Below are 11,954 nucleotides of genomic sequence, written 5' to 3' on the forward strand. Positions count from 1 at the left end.
GCTGCATGAAACCACTAATACCCCAGTCCTTGGCCTCTGAGGCTTATATTGATTTATCAATGTTCCCTAGAGAGACTTGGCTCCAAATTCTGTTTTGTGTTTCTGGCACCTGGGGATTTCCTTTACTTGTTTTCAAGCTTAGCTATGTATTAAATTTTTTCTTAGACTTTTTTTACTAGCAATATTATTGTTTGAGGATGATCTTTTTATATCAGCTCTGTTCATCCTATTGTCTAGAAACTGGAACTATATCTTTCTCATCTTGAGTCCTCTTTAGCATGGGACCCAAACAAGGTATATAGAAGGGATGAACAAAGGTTGACTGTATGAATAAATGGGTCGTACACAACTTTGTTGATTCTCTCACCCCCAGTTTTGTTCCTCCATAAATTGATGTCTACAATCATAAAATTTTTGCTCATAGCAGGTCTCTTTGTTCATAACCTAAAATGAAATGAGAAAACCTAATGTCAAAATCAAGAACTTTGCCAGTTTGTGGGCATTGCCCTACCTAGTCAGGATTCTAGATACTGACCTGAGTATATACGCCTGAGCAGGGATAATGCTCCCAACCCCTGAGAGTTCAGCAGAAACAAAGTCTGGCTATTAGCATTTCGCTCGAAGTATCATCTCAAAGGGGCTATGGCGTCACTCCCATTGTCGCTGAAGGGAACAGAGAGGGCTCTCGGAGGGGGTGGGCCATGGATTATTGTCATTTAATGGAGGTGGCTCACACTACATTGTGTGGACAATGCAGATTCACTTTTGGAATGATGCAAATCTAAAGAATCTTGTCTAGGATTATCCACAATCATAATTCTTCTAATTAGCTCTGTCCAGGGTAGGATACTATGCAGAAAAGGACTATTGGCTTTTCCAAATTTTGAATGCATGAAGTGACACAGGTCTAATGATTTGCCAGAACTCTTGAGAAGACGGTGGACTGGAACAGACAAGACTGACATAATGAGTAGAGAGAAGAGCTAAACGAATTGGAGACAAACAGTAAAGGTAATTACTAAAAGTCTGGAGGCTAAGAGGTGAGTTAGGATCAGGACCCCTGTTACACAATCTTAGACTACACTGTATACATCTCCGTTGTATTAATTGTCACCACAGCAGAATAATCACATGTAAAATCATTTGTTAATTGTCTCTTTCACTTAATAATAAAGCCCATGAGGAGACAGACTATGTCTGTCTTATTCACCCCAAGACCTGCAGTGCAGACATGTAGTAAATATTTGTTGAAGAAATGGAGTCATGAAATCATCCTACGTTGACCCTTTTTCACAATTCTTTCCTGAGTCCGAATTGAATTCTATGTGGAACCTCCAAACTCGCTGATCACCCCACAGTTTCATTAATAAAGCCCCTCCCCACACTTCCTTCACCTCTCTATTTATGCAGCTCTGATCAGCTGCCAGGTCTAAGCAGAGAAGCTAAGCTTTTTGTTTTGTTTTGTTTTTCTATTTTCGTCTTGGTTTGGCTTGGTTTTGTAACTTCCAAACAAAAGGTAGAAGAAGCATCCAAGATACAGAGAAAAATGAAAGCAAACACCACTGTGTTTATAATTTTATGTCAGTAACTCTCTGACACAACGTATCCAAAGAAAGACATCCAAAACTCGGTCCTTCTTCCTTAGTAACCACACACCATTGTGCCAATCTACCACTTCAGGGCTTTACACTTTGACCTAAGTGGTAAATGGGCACCCTTTTCTTTGTGGTTAACTTCTTAAAAAAATAAGTACCTAGATATCTGGGGTTTGGAATTTTCTATCTAAAACTCACTGCAACATATTTACAGTGAAGTATTTGTCTCCTGCCACCATCGACAGAAATGGTTTGTGTAAGTCCTGTTTGCTCTAAGTTAATAGACATTCTTAATTTTAACTTTTGAAGGCAAAGGTGTGATCTAACAATGCAAAACATAGTTTTATTGGTATTTGTTTCAGCGATAGGGTGACATTTGTGGTTGAGGGGGCTTAGTGTGAGCATCCCCACCTTTTAAAGAATCATGATCTACAAACTTGCAAAACAGACTATTGTTTAGGATACCAGAATTTGTGGCCAGTTCTGCCTCTAACTGGGAACATTTATCAGGGTTAATGTACTTTATAAATCTGACAGGGAAAATTCCCAAGATGGCTTTTGTTTATGTATTTATTGAATATCTATGATGAGTCAGGTACTATTCTCCATACAATAGGTGATGCAAAGGTTCTTATCTATTTCTATAAATAACACATGCACAAAATCTATGCCAAAAAGTCACAATATGACATGTCAAAAGAGAGGTGAAGTGCTAAAGAGAGTTCAGAGAAAGCTGAGAAGTAGTTAAGCAAAGCATGTGGTAGAGGTGACTTGAAAAATGAAGAGTATTTCAACAGATGAAGATGGAGAGTCGGAACAGCCATGGAAAGATCAAGGTAGCTCGGGGGACTGGTGTAGTGGGTACACAGAGGAGAGGGGGACATACGTCTGGAAAAACGGGATAGGGTCACATATTGTAGGGTATTGAACGCCAGTTTAAAGAATCCGAGCTTAATTTTCCCTGGGTAATAATGAGCCATTGAATGATGTTGAACAGGAAACAAACAAGGCTTTGAGCAGGAAGATAACATGATTAATAGTCTTTAACAGTCCACATTTAGGTCATTGCTTCTCAAGTCAGGTAGATCTTTAAAATCACCTTAGGGAGTTTATTTTAAAATACAAGTTTATAGGCCACACTTCTGGAGGTCCTGATTCATTAGGCTCTCCCAGAGATCCTGATTTGTCATCCTGATTAGGCTTGTTCCGAGGGGAGGCAGCTCTCCTAGTGTGATGACAACAGTTGTGACCCCCAGGGTCCAGCGGTAGCAGAGCCATTGGCAACGTTCGGTTTATAGCAGTGGTGGCAACAGCAGCAATGACCCCCAACAAGGCTGGCATGACCTTGGCAGTGAGCTCCCTGCATGGCCCGCTTTGGTTCATACTCCTTTTCTGAGCTAAGTTCTTCTGGTTTCCTGATGATAAATTCCTGTTCTGCTCAATGACTCCCAAATCTTTGTCTGTTGTTTGCAACCAAGTCCTCTGGCTAGTAAAAAAAACCAAGTGGAGTTTTCAGGAATATCCAGTCCCTGCTCATGCCCCTAATCTGCCTCTAATAGAGACAAGAAAATATACAGGTTATCCCTTTGTCCTCCAGGAGAAAGCCTAAATGTTTGGTAGCAGAGCCCACCTCTGGCCACGAAATATGCTGGAGAAGGTCTTCAAGCGCTTGGTAGTAAAAGTGAGATTTACACGAAACATATTCATCCCCCTTCCCGGCCCCATTGCATTGCTCCCCTACCTGAGCATAGATTTATTTGGTGTGGATTACTTGCCTAGTCAATCAAAATTCCTCTCCACCTTCTAATGCTTTGCTATTCTCAAGTCTTGATTCTTTAGCCCCCAACTTCCTCTCTTGAATTTAACTCCTCGGATTTCAGAACAGTTGCAGCTGTAAGGCTGCCAAGACATTTTGGGAAGCAAGCAGCTGTCTACTACAGGTTTTAATTCTTCCTATTTGGTATCAGAGGTAACTTGCGCGTCTCTTTTAAATCCCTGTTTGCCTTAAATAGATTTTGGGAAGAAATGGTATTCCTCAGTTTGGCTGTGGATCTTCCCGCCAAGACAAGAAGTGTGATTACATGGAGTCCAGAGCTTTTGTTTTGACAGGAGACTTTCTTCTCATTCTTTACCGTTTGCAGGATCATGATCTGCAAAGGTATGAGTTTTATTTTAAAATCAGCTTCATTGTACTTTTCAAAAGATCCTCATTTTAACCCTAAGGCTCTGAATGCCACATTTATCCCTCCAGGTGAAACTGAATGGGTCACCAGGCACAGCCTGGAGAGGTCAGCAAAGATGAAGGTGTCACACACACAGGAATGAGGAGACTATGGCGTGTTCCAGTAGGAAGCAGATCCTAGGACAGAGCAGGAGCCAGACTTCCGCGGAAGATGTTTGTGTAGTAAAACTCAAGGACCTCTCCATCCTACCACCGATGCCACATGGTCACTTACAGGTGACCTTGGAACATTAATTTAGAATGATGGGGAACAATGCCAAATTTCACCTCAAGCAGTAGTTTAGTGTGTTATAGGAATTATCTGATTGCTAGAAATAGAGATTTCTAGGCACCACACCAGACCTGCAGACTAGGAGCATCCAATATCTAGGTAAACGTGTGTACAGGTGTGTGTATGCAAGCGCATGTGTATTGGGGGTAGGGGACTCGGTCATTTTTTTAAGTTAGCAAAATGACTTTAATAAGGGCATAACAAGTACATCCAAAATAACTAATGTCAATATTGGTAAATGATGCCAATGTTGAACTATTGTTGAATATCAATTAACATTTTTTCATTATTAAATTAAACTTTTTATTGGAGATAATTAGAGTCACATGCAGTTGTAAGAAATAATGCGGAGCAATCTCATATTCCTTTTACCCAATTACCCCTAATGGTAACATCTTACAAAACTATAGTATCATATCACAACCAGGATATCGACATTGATGCAATCAAGATACAGAACAGAACATTTCCATCACCATAAAGATCTCTCATGTCGGCCTTTCGTAACCACACTTACTTCCCACCCCCCTACCCAGGTCTTTAACTCCCAGCTACCACTGTTTTCTGTTTCTCTAATTTGTCATTTCAAAAACATTAGATAAATTTGTACATTCTGTAATCTTTTGGGGTTGCCTTCTTTCACTTAGTATAATTCTCTGGAGATTTATCAAAGTCATGTATATCAATAATTCATTTCTTTTTGTTGCTGAGTAGTAGTATATGATATGAATGTACCACAATTTGTTTAACTATTCACCCTTTGAAGGACATCTGTATTATTTCCAGTTTGGGGCTATTATGAATAAAACTACCACAAACATTTGTGTACAGATTTTGTGTGAACATAATTTTTCATTTCTCTGGGATAAATACCCAGGAGTGCAATTCCTGGATGGGATGGTAGTTGCATGTTTATTTTTTAAAGAAACTGCAAAACTATTATCCAGAGTGGTTGTAGTATTTTACTTTCCCTCCACCAATGTATAGTGATTGGGTTTCTCCACATCCTTGACAGCATTTGGTGTTGTCAGTGTTTTGGATTTGAGCCATACTGGTATGTGCATAGTGATATCTTGTTGTGATTTTAATTTGCATTTCTCTAATGATTTATGATGTTGAACATCTTTTTATGTGCTTATTTGCCATCTATGTATCTTCCTCAGTGAAATGTCTCTTCATGTCTTTTGCTCATTTTCTAATTGGATTGTTTGTTTTTTTTACTGTTGAGCTTTGAGAGTTCATCATATATGCTAAATACTAGTCATTTGTCAGGTTTGCAAATATTTCCCCCCAGTCTGTAGGTTATCTTTTCATCATCTTAACAGGATCTTTCACAGAGCAAAAGTATTTAATTTTAATAAGTTTCAATTTATCAATTTTTCCTTTGATGGATCATGATTTTGATGTCATCTAAGAATTATTTGCCTAGCCCTAGATTTTCAAGATTTTTTCCAAAAGTTTTATATTTTAAATTTAAGTCTGTGATCTAGTTTGAGTTAATTTTTATATAAGATGTGAGGTTGAGGTTGAGATTGATTTTTTGGTCTATGGATATCAATTGCTCCAGCACTATTCATGAAAAGGCTATCATTCTTCCATTGAATTGTTCTTTCACGTTTGTTAGAAATTAGTTGGGCATACTTGTGTGTCTATTTCTGGATTCTCTGTTCTGTTCCGTTGATCTATGTATCTGTTCTTCCACTAATAGCACACAGTCTTGATTACTATAGCTGTACAACAACTCTTGAAATTGGATGCACTGATTCCTCCCACTTATGCTTTTTCAAAAACTTTTTACCTATTCTGCTTGCTTTTTCTTTCCATATAAATTTTAGGATAGTCTTTTCTATATTTACAAAAATTTTGCTGAGATTTTGAACAGAATTGCATTAATCTGCGTATAAATTTGGGGACAATTGACATATTTACTATGTTGAGTCTCCAATCCATGAACATAGTATGTCTCTCCATTTATTTAGATCCTCTTCTAATTCTTTCATCAGCGTTTTGTAGTTTTCATCATACAAGCTTTGTATATGTTTTGCCAGATTTATAGCTAGGTATTTCATTGGTTTTTGAAAAATTTTTAATTTCAGTGTCCGTGTGTTTATTGCTAGTAAATAGAAATATGATTGATTTTTGTATATTTTTCTTGTATCCTGAGACTTTGATGAGCTCTCTTGTTAATTCTAGGAGATATTTCTTTAATTTCTAGGGATTTTCTATGTAGACAATCAAGCAAATAGCTACCGTTTTATTTCTTCCTTTCTAATATGGATGCCTTTTATTGCCTTGCCTTGCCTTACTGCACTGGAAAAGATTTTGAAAGCTGCCCTGCCTTATCACAGTGGCATCTTAAAGCTGTCCTAAGCTCAGAGTTAACATACCTTGGTCTACCATCCAAGTGAGATAGCACCAAGGAGAAGGATCAGGATTCTCGGAACCCTGGGAACTGTGCAAACAAAACCAGTCTGGAGCTGTTGTAGTTACATTAGGATCAAGAACTTGTTTTCTGTAAAATAGCCCATTCCTGTGATCCCTACCTGACCTCTTCAGCTCTGGTGACTAGAGAGACCAGAGTGCCTCTAGAGGCCAGGACTGGTAGCGTCAGTAGCTCTCATACCTTAGGAACATTTCAGTTGCCCTAAGGAAGTTATACAGGTGAGAGCTTTGCAGGGCTCGAACAGGGATATCTGGGGTGGCTGACCCATTCCTACTTGGAGATGTGCTTCCCAAGGGCAGAGCAGAGGAGTGTTGGAAACCAGAATAGCCAACAGATTATCCTGGTAGGTGATAACAGAATTGGGTTAACTCTTTCTACCATAGCTCCACATGGAAGAACCCAGATGCACAGTTAAAAACCATTAAAAAAGTGACAAAAAGAAGAAAGGCTAGGCAAGAGGGTCTGTAGTCATCTGGATGCAGTAGAGAAAGCCCTTCAGAATCACTGCCTAAGAGTTAATAATAATCACATCACTGCAGCATCTATAACTTACAAAATAATAATAGGAACTATATGGTAAGTGCTTACTACATGCCAGAAATTGTATAGTGCAATGTATATACAGTATTGGTAATCTTCATGTAACAGGTAAAATATTATGAGCTTTTTTGAGGCATTCAGAACATAGAGGTTCATATCACAGCATAAAGTAGATATGAAATGGTTCCATCAAATTGTTAGGCCATGAATCCATCTGCCCAACAAATAAGGAGGATAGAGAAAGCGAAAAGTTGAAATCCATACCTTTTGATTCTACGAGATTTTAAGGGAAAGAAGGAGTGTACAAAGAGAAAGAGAGAGACTTTTCTTCTCTTTGCTCCTCAGGGCTGACACTTGGGATAGGGTTAGACACATCCAGTAGGTTTTGTTATAAATATCCAGGGATCCAAAGAATATCAAGCATGGTGGCCTCCTTCTCCAGGTGTTTTCCTGGCCTGGGATTCTTTCCCCATGCCTGCGGAAGATTGTTGGGTGCGGAGGGGTGATTGAGAGTAGCTGTGGCTCACTGGGACCCTACAGGAAGGGAACCAGGAGAGTAATATCCCATCCTCACTCTCCTCCCTCCCTCTGATGGCCTTTCAGGGCTTCTCATTAGTCAAATATAACTGAAAACCAGTACACAAGGGAGCCACAAAAATAGTCCATAGAAATCAGCCTCAGGACAAAGAGCAGGGTAGAGGAAATTATACCTAGAAGGGACAAATGGAAGACATATGGCACACCTGCTTAATTTTATCATCTCTGTCTATAGTCCTGCGACACACACACACATACACACACACTATCACCCAGTAATTCTCACCTAACAGTTTTCCACCTTGGATCATAGTCACTGTGCTGTGGGGCTTTGTACATGCTGTTCCTATTGTCTAAAACACTCTTTCCTGCACCTACACTCATCCTTCTAGTCTCAGTGTAGACATCATTTCCTCCTGGAAGCCTGTCTTGGTCCCAAGCCTGGGCTGGATGCCCCTCCTCTGTGCTCCCACCATAATCGTGGTCAACATATTTAAGTGTGTGCTGTGGGAGGCACTGTTCTAAGTAAGCCCTAACATGTGTTAACTCATTTATTCCTTAACCTTATCAGGAAGGTACATTCATTATCCCCAATTTACAGACAAGAAAACTGAGTCACAGAGCAGTTAACTAATCAGGGTCACACAAGTAGTGAGTGATGGGGCACACATTTGAGTTCAGGCAGACAGGAGCCCAAGCTGTTAACCACTGTGCTAAACTGCCTTCAGCTCCAAACTGGACTAATCCCTAGACCGCCCCCAAGTCATTCACAGGACAATTCAAGTGCCTGGTACACAGAAGGCACTCAGTAAACACTAGAAAGTTTAATTTGTTGGTTAGATAATTAATCTATGTAGAAAAGGAGTCCTAAGTTTTTTTAGAACATCTGAGTGAGAAGAATTTCTTATCTAGCTTTTGCTTTGTCCTCATCAAATGCTCACATGAAGTTGTGTTTTAATGCGCAAGAGCTGGCTAAGAACTTCTGATACTCCAGAATCTATCATCCTGGTTGCTCTTGAGAGTTCATGTGTCCATATGATGAAGAATCTGACGGTACAATTTCTGTAAAAACCATTAATGGTATCCACTTCAGCAATTATATTTATCATTTCCCACTTGGGAATTCAAGCCCTATCCTTTGCTCACATGGATGTGCAGTAACTTATGGATCTGCTGCTGTGTCTGACGCCACAGTTTCTGCAAAAACCATTAGTGGTGTCTGCCTCAGCAATGAGGTACAGGAATCAGCTCTTGGAAGAAATCAAAGAAAAGAGGAAGGTGTCTATGTAGATGAGTTGTGGGAAGATGGTCTAACGTACAGAAAATAGTCTACGGGGGAGAGTATGAAGAAGGCATATCAGATTCAAAGATGAAGAGTTAAACTGAGATATTGTCAAAGTGAAAAGAATCAAGAAACTAGGATTTCAGGGTGCACCTGCCACATAACAGGCACCATATTTTAAATAACAGTTCATTTAATCATTACGGCAAGCCAGAGGAATATTTTTCAGTTTACAGGTCAGAAAACTAAAGGTCAAAGAGGTTAAGTACTTGCCCAAGGTTATCCAGAAAGAGGCTACTAGACTGGAATTCAAAGCCTGTGCTCTTTCTACTGCTCATAGCCCTCATGGTACATGGTTTAGGGCTTCAATATGTAGTACAGAGGCCAATGCATCACTTATTCATTCATTCATTCACTCATTTATACACAAATATTTATTGAGTGCCTACATTGTGCTAAGAGCTGTGCTAATTCCTGGGAATATTACAGTGAAGAAGACACATTCGCAGCCTCAAGGATCACATTAATCATTGTGAAATGTGCGATGATAGGATCCTATGGGTGGAGTGCAGGGGCAGCTACCTCAGTCTTGGTGGAGGCAGAGAGAAACTGACCTTAAGGAAGGTTTACAAAGGAAATGAAGTTAAATAGAGCCTTGAGAGACTAGGGGCCACCCGGTGGCATAGTGGTTAAGTTTATACACTCAGCTGCAGCAGCCTGGGGTCCCCTGGGTCAGATCCTGGGCACGGACCTACATGCCACTCATCAAGCCATGCTGTGGTGGCATCCCACATAGAAGAACTAGAAGGACTTACAACTAGGATATACAACTATGTACTGGGGCTTTGGGGAGCAAAGAAAGAAAGAGGAAGATTGGCAACAGATGTTAGCTCAGGGCCAATCTTTCTGACCAAAAAGCTTACCTTTACAAAAAAATAAAAAAATAAACAGAGCCTTGAAAGACTAGGGATTAGCAAGGAAAGGAAGTGGGCAGTATATTCCCAGAAGAGGTTACAGCTGAAACAAAGGCCTAGAGATCTCCCAGAACTACAAGTAGCTCAACAGGAGGTAGGATGATGGCAAGAGATGAGACAGGGCAGATAAGCAGGGGTCCCAATATGTAGATCTTTGTGTACTAGATAAAGGATTCTGGACTTTATCTTGCGAGCCATTGGGAGACAATGGAGTGATGTTATCAGACACGAGTTGTGGAAGGATCACCTGGCTGTGGTGTGAAGAATGAATTAGAGGGGGCAAGAATGGAGGAAAGAATGAGAGCTTGAACTAACACAGTGGTACTGGGGAAGAGAGAGAGATTCAGGAAATATCAAGAAGGCAGAATCAACAGGATTTGGTGACTAGGTGACTGAGGCGTAAAAGAGACGGGGGTCAATTATGATGCCAGTTTCTGGTTTGGACCACTAAAAGGTGAAAGGTATTGGCATTCATGAAATAGGGAATGCTGGAGAAGGAACAGGCTTTGGTCAGGTTATACTGACTTTAATTTGGGACATCCAAATGGAAAGAAACAGTAGGCAGTTGATTATATGGGTCTGGACCTCAGGATGGAGATCTACACTGAATAGAGCAATTTGAGTCATCAACATAAAGATCATTGTTCCTGAACTTGGCCAGGAGTCAGAATTGCCTATGGGACTCTTTGCAAATAAGATGTCTGACTTTATCTAAGACCTCCTAAATCAAAATTTTTGGGAGGCAGAATCTGGATGCATACGTTTTGAAAGAGCTCCATCAGCATTCTGATGCTCTTCCAAAGTTGAAATTTATTGATGTGAGTGGTAGGCATGAAAGTGCACTGCTCAGACCTCCTTCAAGAGAACCTGCTATGAGAAGCATAGTTGACTGACAGACCCAGCTGACCTGCTTTGGATCCTGCATTATGTTTACACAAGGTCACAATTCCCAGCTAGCCAGAGGACTTCTTAACAGATAACTTTGGCTCTAGGATTCCCCATGGGTCTGACTAGAACTTTCTTAGAACTGCCAAACAGTCTGAGACTCTTCCTCCCCAATCTTCCTTCCTCCCCTTCTTCCAAAGCTATCAGAACAACATTATGATCTAAATGTTTTCCCAACCTACTTCTACTCTCTCCCCTTTATACTTCACATATGTTTCCCATAATAAATCTCTTGCACATCTAATCCCATATTGGTGGGTGCTTTTTGGAAAACTTGAACTGACTGACACAATATGGATGATAATTGAAGGCATATAAGTGGTGGAGATCATCCAGCAAAGAAGAGAAGAAGGCCAAAACAGAACCCTGAGGATCACCTACATTCACAGGATACAGAGGAAGAGGTGCTTGGAGAGAAAGACTGAGAAGAAGTGGCCAAAGAAGCTGGATGGAAACCAAGGAAACACGGCTTCACAGAAGCCCAGGAAACAGAGTTTCAAAAAGGATGACATAGTTAATATGGTCAAATGCTATGGAGGTCAAATAAAGACTTGAAATTGTACAATATGGATTGGAGATCTCAGTGAGAGTCATTTCAGTGGAGTGAAAAGTCAAGATTGCAGTAGCCAAGGAATAAATGACAGATAAGGAAGAGGAGATATTGAGTGCAAACACCTCTTTGAAGAATCTTGCTATGAAAGGGAGAAAATAGGTATGGGTGGATATGGAGTCCAGAATGGGTTTATTTTTTTAAGATGGAAAATACTGGGGCCTGTTTAAATGCTTCCAGGAAGGAGGTTGTGTGAGGGCAAAAGCGAAGATACAATATTGAGAGGTGGTAGAACCAAATGAGATCAGATTACAAGTAGAGAGAATAAACTTAGATTAGAGGCAGGACATCTTCCCCATTTTGGCAATGGGGAAAAGCAGGAAGAAGAGGTACTGACACAAGTAAATTTAAGCACTGGATAGCACAAAGTGGAAGGAGTTCCCAAATGATGGCTTCTGTTTTTCTTGAGGTGAAGTTTCCTATAGAGACTGAGGAGTGATGGGATATAGGTTAAGAAAAGGAGGGAGAAGTTTGAAATGATTTCTGTAGAGAGGGTGTAAAGCTACCCAGACAAC

The sequence above is a fragment of the Equus quagga genome, chromosome 9 (genome assembly GCF_021613505.1).
Source record: "Equus quagga isolate Etosha38 chromosome 9, UCLA_HA_Equagga_1.0, whole genome shotgun sequence".
NCBI lineage: Eukaryota > Metazoa > Chordata > Mammalia > Perissodactyla > Equidae > Equus > Equus quagga.